The sequence below is a fragment of the Humulus lupulus genome, chromosome 7 (genome assembly GCF_963169125.1).
Source record: "Humulus lupulus chromosome 7, drHumLupu1.1, whole genome shotgun sequence".
NCBI lineage: Eukaryota > Viridiplantae > Streptophyta > Magnoliopsida > Rosales > Cannabaceae > Humulus > Humulus lupulus.
The window spans coordinates 179,692,027-179,699,441 of record NC_084799.1 but is presented as its reverse complement, the minus strand read 5'-3'; positions in this window follow the sequence as shown (position 1 = coordinate 179,699,441).

Sequence of the window (7,415 nt, the reverse complement as noted above, 5' to 3'; positions counted from 1 at the left end):
GGAAGCGGAAAATAAGATATGGAGAGAGAGTGCAGTGAGGTGGGAGGGCCGCAGGGCGGTGCCTCCATATTCTGGTTCTGGCAGGGGCGGAGGCCCCAGTGATTTGAAGAGGAAGGCTCCTGATGCTTCGATCGTTCCTGGTCCTGATAGGAGAGGTCGAGGTACTCAGGGTGGCCGTCAGGGAGGCGATGATACATGGAGGACTTATCCAGAGTGCACAGGGTGCAGAAGACGCCATCCGGGCGAGTGTCGGGCTAAGGCCCAGGTTGGTGGGACACCTCAGGAAAGATTTCCCGACAGTGAAGAAGGGAGATGCAGGGAAGGTGGACAGCTTGACTCCAGCTCGAGTGTTCACCCTGACACAGGCGGAGGCCGAGGCTAGTCTCTCGGTAGTGACAGGTCAGCTTTCTAGTGCTGGCACTCCTTTTATTGTATTGATTGACTTTGGTGCTACACACTCGTTTGTTTCTAGTATGGTGATTGATAGACTGTGTAGACCTAGTGAGTATTGTGTTTCAAGGTTTGGGACTATTTTGCCTACAGGGGAACTGGTAGTATCTAGGAGGTGGATTAGAGCACTACCAATGATAGTTGATGGTAGGGAGTTATCGGTAGACTTGATTGAATTGAATATGGAGGACTTTTATATGATTTTAGGTATGGATTGGTTGGTTAGATATGGAGCTGCCATTGACTGCAGGAAGAAGATGGTGACTTTTGAGCCGGAGGGCGAGGATCCCTTTGTTTTTATGGGAGCGGTGCATGGACCCCGCGTACCCAGGATATCAGTGTTAAGAGCCAGAGACCTGTTACAGGGTGGATGCATAGGCTTTCTGGCTAGTGTGGTGGATACCACCAGGGTTTCACCAGTAGGACTGGAGGAGACCAGATTGGTTTGCGAGTTCTTAGATGTGCTTCCTGGGGACTTGCCAGGGTTTTCGCCACGTAGAGAGATTCAATTTGTTATTGAGTTGGCGCCAGGGACGGAGCCAGTGTCAAGGGCACCATATAGGATGGCACCGCCAGAACTGAAAGAATTGAAGATACAGCTGCAGGAGCATCTAGATTTGGGGTTCATCAGGCCTAGTTATTCACCATGGGGTGCTCCAGTTTTGTTTGTGAAGAAGAAGGACGGGAGTTTAAGAATGTGTATAGACTACCGGGAATTGAACAAGTTGACTATCAAGAATAAGTATCCCTTACCAAGGATTGATGACTTGTTCGACCAGCTGCAGGGTAAGACAGTGTTCTCAAAGATTGATCTTCGATCTGGTTATCACCAGCTGAGGATCAAGGATGAGGACATACCAAAGACGGCCTTCTGAATGCGGTACGGGCACTATGAGTTTCTGGACATGTCATTTGGTTTGACCAACGCCCCAGCAGCCTTTATGGATCTAATGAACAGGGTGTTCAAGGATTTTCTGGATCAGTTTGTTATTGTCTTCATCGACGACATCTTGGTGTATTCCAATTCAGAGGGAGAGCATGAGTTTCATCTTCGACAGGTTCTTTAGAGGTTGAGGGAGCATCAGTTGTACGCCAAGTTTAAGAAGTGTGAATTATGGCTACCAGAAGTGACATTCCTTGGACATATAGTGGGGGCAGATGGGATTAGGGTGGATCCATCTAAGGTAGAGGCGGTTAGGGATTGGCCGAGGCCAAGGAACGCCACAGAGGTGCAGAGTTTTCTTGGTTTGGCAAGTTACCACAGACGGTTTGTAGAGGGCTTCTCGAAGATAGCGGCACCGATGACAGAATTGACATGGAAGAATTTGAAGTTTATCTGGTCAGACAAGTGCAAAGACAGTTTTAAAGAGCTGAAGTGAGGACTTATTACAGCGCCTGTGTTGAGTCTTCCTTCAGGGGAAGGGAAGTTTGTTGTTTACTGCAATGCATCGAGGTTGGGTTTAGGCTGTGTGTTAATGCAGAATGAGAAGGTTATAGCTTATGCATCACGACAGCTGAAGGAGTATGAATAGCAGTATCCTGCCCATGATTTGGAGTTAGCAGCAGTGGTATTTGCACTGAAGATTTGGTGACATTATCTGTATGGGGAGAAGTGCGAGGTATACACTGACCATAAGAGTCTGAAGTATTTCTTTACACGGAAGGACCTGAACATGAGACAGAGGTGTTGGCTGGAATTGGTAAAGGACTATGATTGTGATATTCTTTACCATCCAGGGAAAGCCAATATGGTGGCAGATGCATTGAGCCGGAGAGGCCTAGGTCAGTTATATAGTTCCATTCAAATCTCAAGGGAATTAGCTGATGAGATGGTCAGAGCGGGGATAGAGTTGGTGGTAGGCCGGTTGGCCAATATTACTCTGCAGTCGACCCTGCTAGAGCGGATTAGAGAAGGATAGTTGGCAGACATTCAGTTACAAGGGATTAGGGAGATTGTCTTAGCGGGAGTAGCTAAGGACTATTCTATTTCTGAGGTTGGTTTGCTTCGGTATCAGGGACGGATATGTGATCCAGCTGATGAGGGGATCTGACGAGAGATACTAGATGAGTCTCATACGACGTCGTACTCACTTCATCCCGATACCACGAAGATGTACCAGGATCTACGGATGTTATATTGGTGGCCTGGGATGAAGAAGGATGTGGTGGAGTATGTAGCCAGATGCTTAACCTATCAGCAGGTGAAAGCTGAGCATCAGCGACCAGTAGGATTGCTTCAGCCTTTGGGTATTCCCGAGTGGAAATGGGAGGATATTACTACGGATTTTGTGGGAGGTTTACCCAGGACAGTGGGGCTTCATGACTCGGTGTGGGTGATAGTGGACAGGTACACCAAGTCAGCTATTTTCTTCCAGTGAGATCGACATATACTGTGGATCAATATGCTGAGTTGTATGTGAGGGAGATCGCACGTCTCCATGGGGTTCCTGTCTATAGTGTCGGACCGGGATCCTATCTTCACTTCCAAGTTTTGGAGTGGTTTGCAGAAAGCTTTGGGGACTCAGCTGAAGTTCAGTACAACCTTTCATCCTCAGACTAACGGATAGTCTGAGAGGACGATCCAGGTATTGGAGGATATGCTTAGAGCGTGTCTGATTGACTTTGAGGGTTCATGGAGTAAGTACCTTCCATTGATTGAATTTTCGTTTAACAACAGTTACCAATTAGCAATTGGAGTGGCTCCCTATGAGATGTTGTATGGGAGGAAGTGTAGATCAGCCATTCATTGGGATGAGATGGGTGAGAGGAAGTATTTGGGACCAGACATGGTTCAGAGAACAAGTGAAGCTGTAGAAAAGATCCGAGCTAGGATGCTCGCCTCTCAGAGCAGATAGGGACGTGGAATTCCAGGTTGGGGACCACGTGTTCCTTCGAGTTTCACCATTGCGGGGAGTGAGGAGATTTGGAAAGAAGGGCAAGCTAAGCCTTAGATTCATTGGACCATTTGAGATCCTGGAAAGGATTGTTCAGGTGGCCTACAGGTTAGCCTTACCGCCATCATTATCAGGAGTCCATGACGTATTCCATGTTTCTATGCTTCGGAAGTACGTCTCGGATATAACTCATGTATTGAGGTATGAAGATTTGGAGTTATGAAGAGCAACCGATTCAGATCTTGGATCGGAAAGATAAAGTATTGCGGAATAAGATGATTCCTCTTGTTAAAGTGTTGTGGAGAAGTAGTAAGGTCGAGGAGGCAACATGGGAGCTTGAGACAACGATGCGGGATCAGTATCCCGAGTTATTCAAGGAAATTTTGAGGATGAAATTCTCATTAGGAGGGGATAGTTGTAACGACCCAAATTTACTAATAAGGCTTAAGGGCCTTGATTAGTGTGCCGGGAGGGCATAATTGGAATATATGCGATTTAATGATTAAAAGCATGTTGTATGGCTATTTGAATAATTGAGATGCATGACTATGTGTATTAGTATGCATGTATGCCCTGATTAGGTTAGAAAGGGCATAATTGTAATTTTGGCCCATTGAGGGCATAACTGTATATGTGTGATAATTGTTGAGACCATATTATTATGTGGATATATATGTGACCTGTGATTCGAGACGATCCTAATGAGCAGGTTAGCGAAAAAGTCACGGCGGGGATTTATACCCGGCTCGGGGCAAGCCTGGGATTGTAAATGGGAATTTAGAGAGTATATTGGGATCTATTTTGATATTGAGGAATATAATTGGTGATTAATTAAGTATCGGGAAATAAGCGGTAAATATTAGAGAGACTCGAGGAATTAGTGGGAATTGGGTAAAATGACCAAAATACCCCTAGGTGGATTAAAAGAGTTAGAATTAAAGGGGAGGGTATTGAGATCATTTGGGCTTATAGAGGATAGGCATAACTGAGGCTTTATGCTTAGTGGAGTTTGTAGAAGGAAATAGAAGTCTGAAGGAAAGAAAAGGAAAGAAAAGAAAGAGAAGGAAGGGAAGGGAAAGCAAGGTCGGTTTAGGCTCTTCTCCATCATTTTCTTGAGGTTTCTTGGAGCAAAGTTCAGAGGGGAGTTAGATCAAGCTGAGCAATAAGGTTTCTGAGTTAAGCTTGAAGAATTGGAAAAGGTTTAGCAGGAACAAACCATTCAGTTGAGGTAAGACTTTGAAGTTTCTTCAGTTTCTGGTTTTGGTATTGAACTAAGGTGTATAAGCTGAATTTGATGGAGCTTATGGAGGGACACCTTCCACCTGAGCCCTCCAGCCCATCCTCGCCTGATGACTGTCATGGGGCTGCTTCCGCTTCTCCTCAGCCCTTAATCTCAATTTTCCCTGGCTTAGCGCTTCCGCAGTCACTCCCCCGATGGAAGACTCTTGCTAGGAAGAAAAAATGGAGGGTCAAGTGTTTTGTCTCTTTCTTACCTTTTTCTTTTGGTTTTGCAGATATGCCGAGGGCACGATGACAGGTTGCCTTCCATGAACCAGACGATGTTCCTTTACTGGCATCTGAACTGGTGTCGCATGTGTCCGAGAACAGACTGAGGGAAATTGTGCATCAATATCGTGTTCCCCCAGAGTACGCTCTATACACTCCTTTGGAGACATGCCGGGCCAACTGCCCCAACACCGGTTATGTGGCCCTTAGCGAGCACATCCTGAAAGCGGGTGGTACCATCCCTCTACACCCGTTCTTTTTTGCGGTCCTCAACTACTTCGACTTGGCACCTCTTCAGCTGGCACCCAATGGCTGGCTGACTTTGAGCTGCCTTGTTGTTGTGTTTATGAAACTGTTTGAACGCGCTCCTACGGCGTCAGAGGTGCATTTCCTCTACAATCTCATGCCTACTCCCAAGTCAAAGGGCTTTTACTATTTGCAAAAAGCCAACAACGAGGCCTCTTTGATAGAGGGCTCGGTGTCCAACCCGGGGTCCTGGAAGTAGGACTTTTTCTTCGTGGAAGGCCCCCTCTCTGTCCGCGAGGACTTCCAGGCCACTCCCAGTAAGTACCCTAAGCACCACTTTCTCTCTTTTACTTTCTTGCAACTTATTGTTTCTTGACATACGCTCATATCGACCATGGCGTGTATTGTGCAGATCAACTTGCCGAACCCACAGCCGTCGGGTCGAAAGTGAGAGATCTAAGGAAGTTTCTCCACGCTGACCCTGATATGAAAAAGGCGGTGTACTTATTCACCGTGAAGAATCTGAACCTCCATAAATTGTCCCCTGTCTTGGACCCCAAGTTGCTGTGGACCATCTCTGGGTCCAAGAAGATGAAGGGGGTATTGGTCGAGCCTTGCCCAGCTGACGATGAGGCTGAGGAAGAGCCGGAGGAAGCCCCCCTTGACCGCGGGGGACCTCACCAGCTGCCTTCATCTCCTGGGGGATGCCCTCCATGTGCCTCTTATGATCCGGACATAGCCCCTCATTTTCAAGACCAGCAGGTCGTTCCGGGGTGTTTTGTTTGTCCTCACCCTGAGGGCTACGACGCCTTCACTCAGGCTCCTCTCGACCCTGGACCATTGGGGACTTATTTCACCGATCTTCCGGAGCCTCCCTCTGATCTACCGGGGCCTCACTTTTCCACTTTCACCGCGCCCCCTCCCGTTTCGGCGAGCGGGTCGTCTGTCCTCACCCAGCCAGGTGCCCCTAGTGCGGATGGGGAGCCCTGGGTGACTCGGATGGCGACGTCTTACGGGTAGCGATACATCCAAATTGCCTCAGGCGTCCCCGTATCTGACTGGAACGGTCTCGGGAACGTTGCTCAGTCGGACCTTGGGGAAACCCTAAGGCGCACCATGGCTTGGGTGAGTTCCTGCACCTTGCGTCGGCCCTATTATGTATAGATGTACATGCATTTTTTTTTTGTTACTTATTGTTGTTGTTGTTAACTTTCTTGTGCAGGCCTATACCGTGGCTCTGCGGTTTGCTGACTCGTCTAGCAACCTCTCCGCATTTACTACTGAGAGGGACCACCTTACGGCCTGGGTCCAGGAGCTCAAGAAAGAGCTTGAGGAAACCCAGACTAAGCTAAAGAAGGTTCAGACCAAACTTGCTGCCTCGTCGAGAAGGAAGCTGAAGGCGGTTGCCAAGGCCACAAAGCTGAAGGACCAAGTTACCAGCCTGAAGAGCGAACTCCAGGCGACCAAGGCTATCGCGGCAGCGTCGCAGGAGAGGGTTACTTATTTAGAGGCTGAAGTCGAGGCTACCAGGGGCGAACTCCAGGCTGCTAGGGCCGATGTTGCCTCATTGCAGGAGAGAAATGCTTCCTTAGAGGCGGAGAAGACTGCCATTGAGTACCGGTCCATAGACTGCGCCCTTTACAACGTGTGGAGGCAGGATCCTAATTTTGATTTTTCTTCTTTCGGTGAGCATGCTGTTGCTGGGGCAGCTGTGTGGAGCGCCCGTGGTAGGAGGCCCTGAAGTTGTTATTTCATAACTTTTGTCAGCTAGCCCGCTATGGGTGTACGCTCTTTTTCGAGACTTTGTAATATCATTATCATTACTATTTTTCTTTTGTAAATCTTGTCATGTCCTCAAGACTCCCTTTTTTTTTTATGTATATATACATGTGTGGTTATTTATCTCTTATTCCACTGCATTTGAGGCTCTTTTGAGCTTGTATGATGGGATTCGGCGGGTTCCCCTCTTTTATTTACCAGGCTGGAGGTCCTTCGGAGCCCATGTGGAAGGGTTCAATGGGACCTCTTTTGGTGCCTCTCGATTACTTTTATAAGGATATTTTGACTCCTTGGGTCCTAGCTATCCTTTTATATATTCTTGTGCGCGCTTATTATTTTTTGCGAGAAGCGTCCTTCTCGTCGTTATTCATAGTACTCTTTTTTGCAAGGGTCTCTTTTAGGACCCTTTTTGGCTAGACGGCTTGGTGGCCGCTCTAGAATTATTATTGTTGTTACTATATATATATTTTTTGTAAGACCCTTTGGCCTCCTTGATGTTCACAAGGGTAGCTAATCCTTGTGAACCTAAGGGATGCCTTG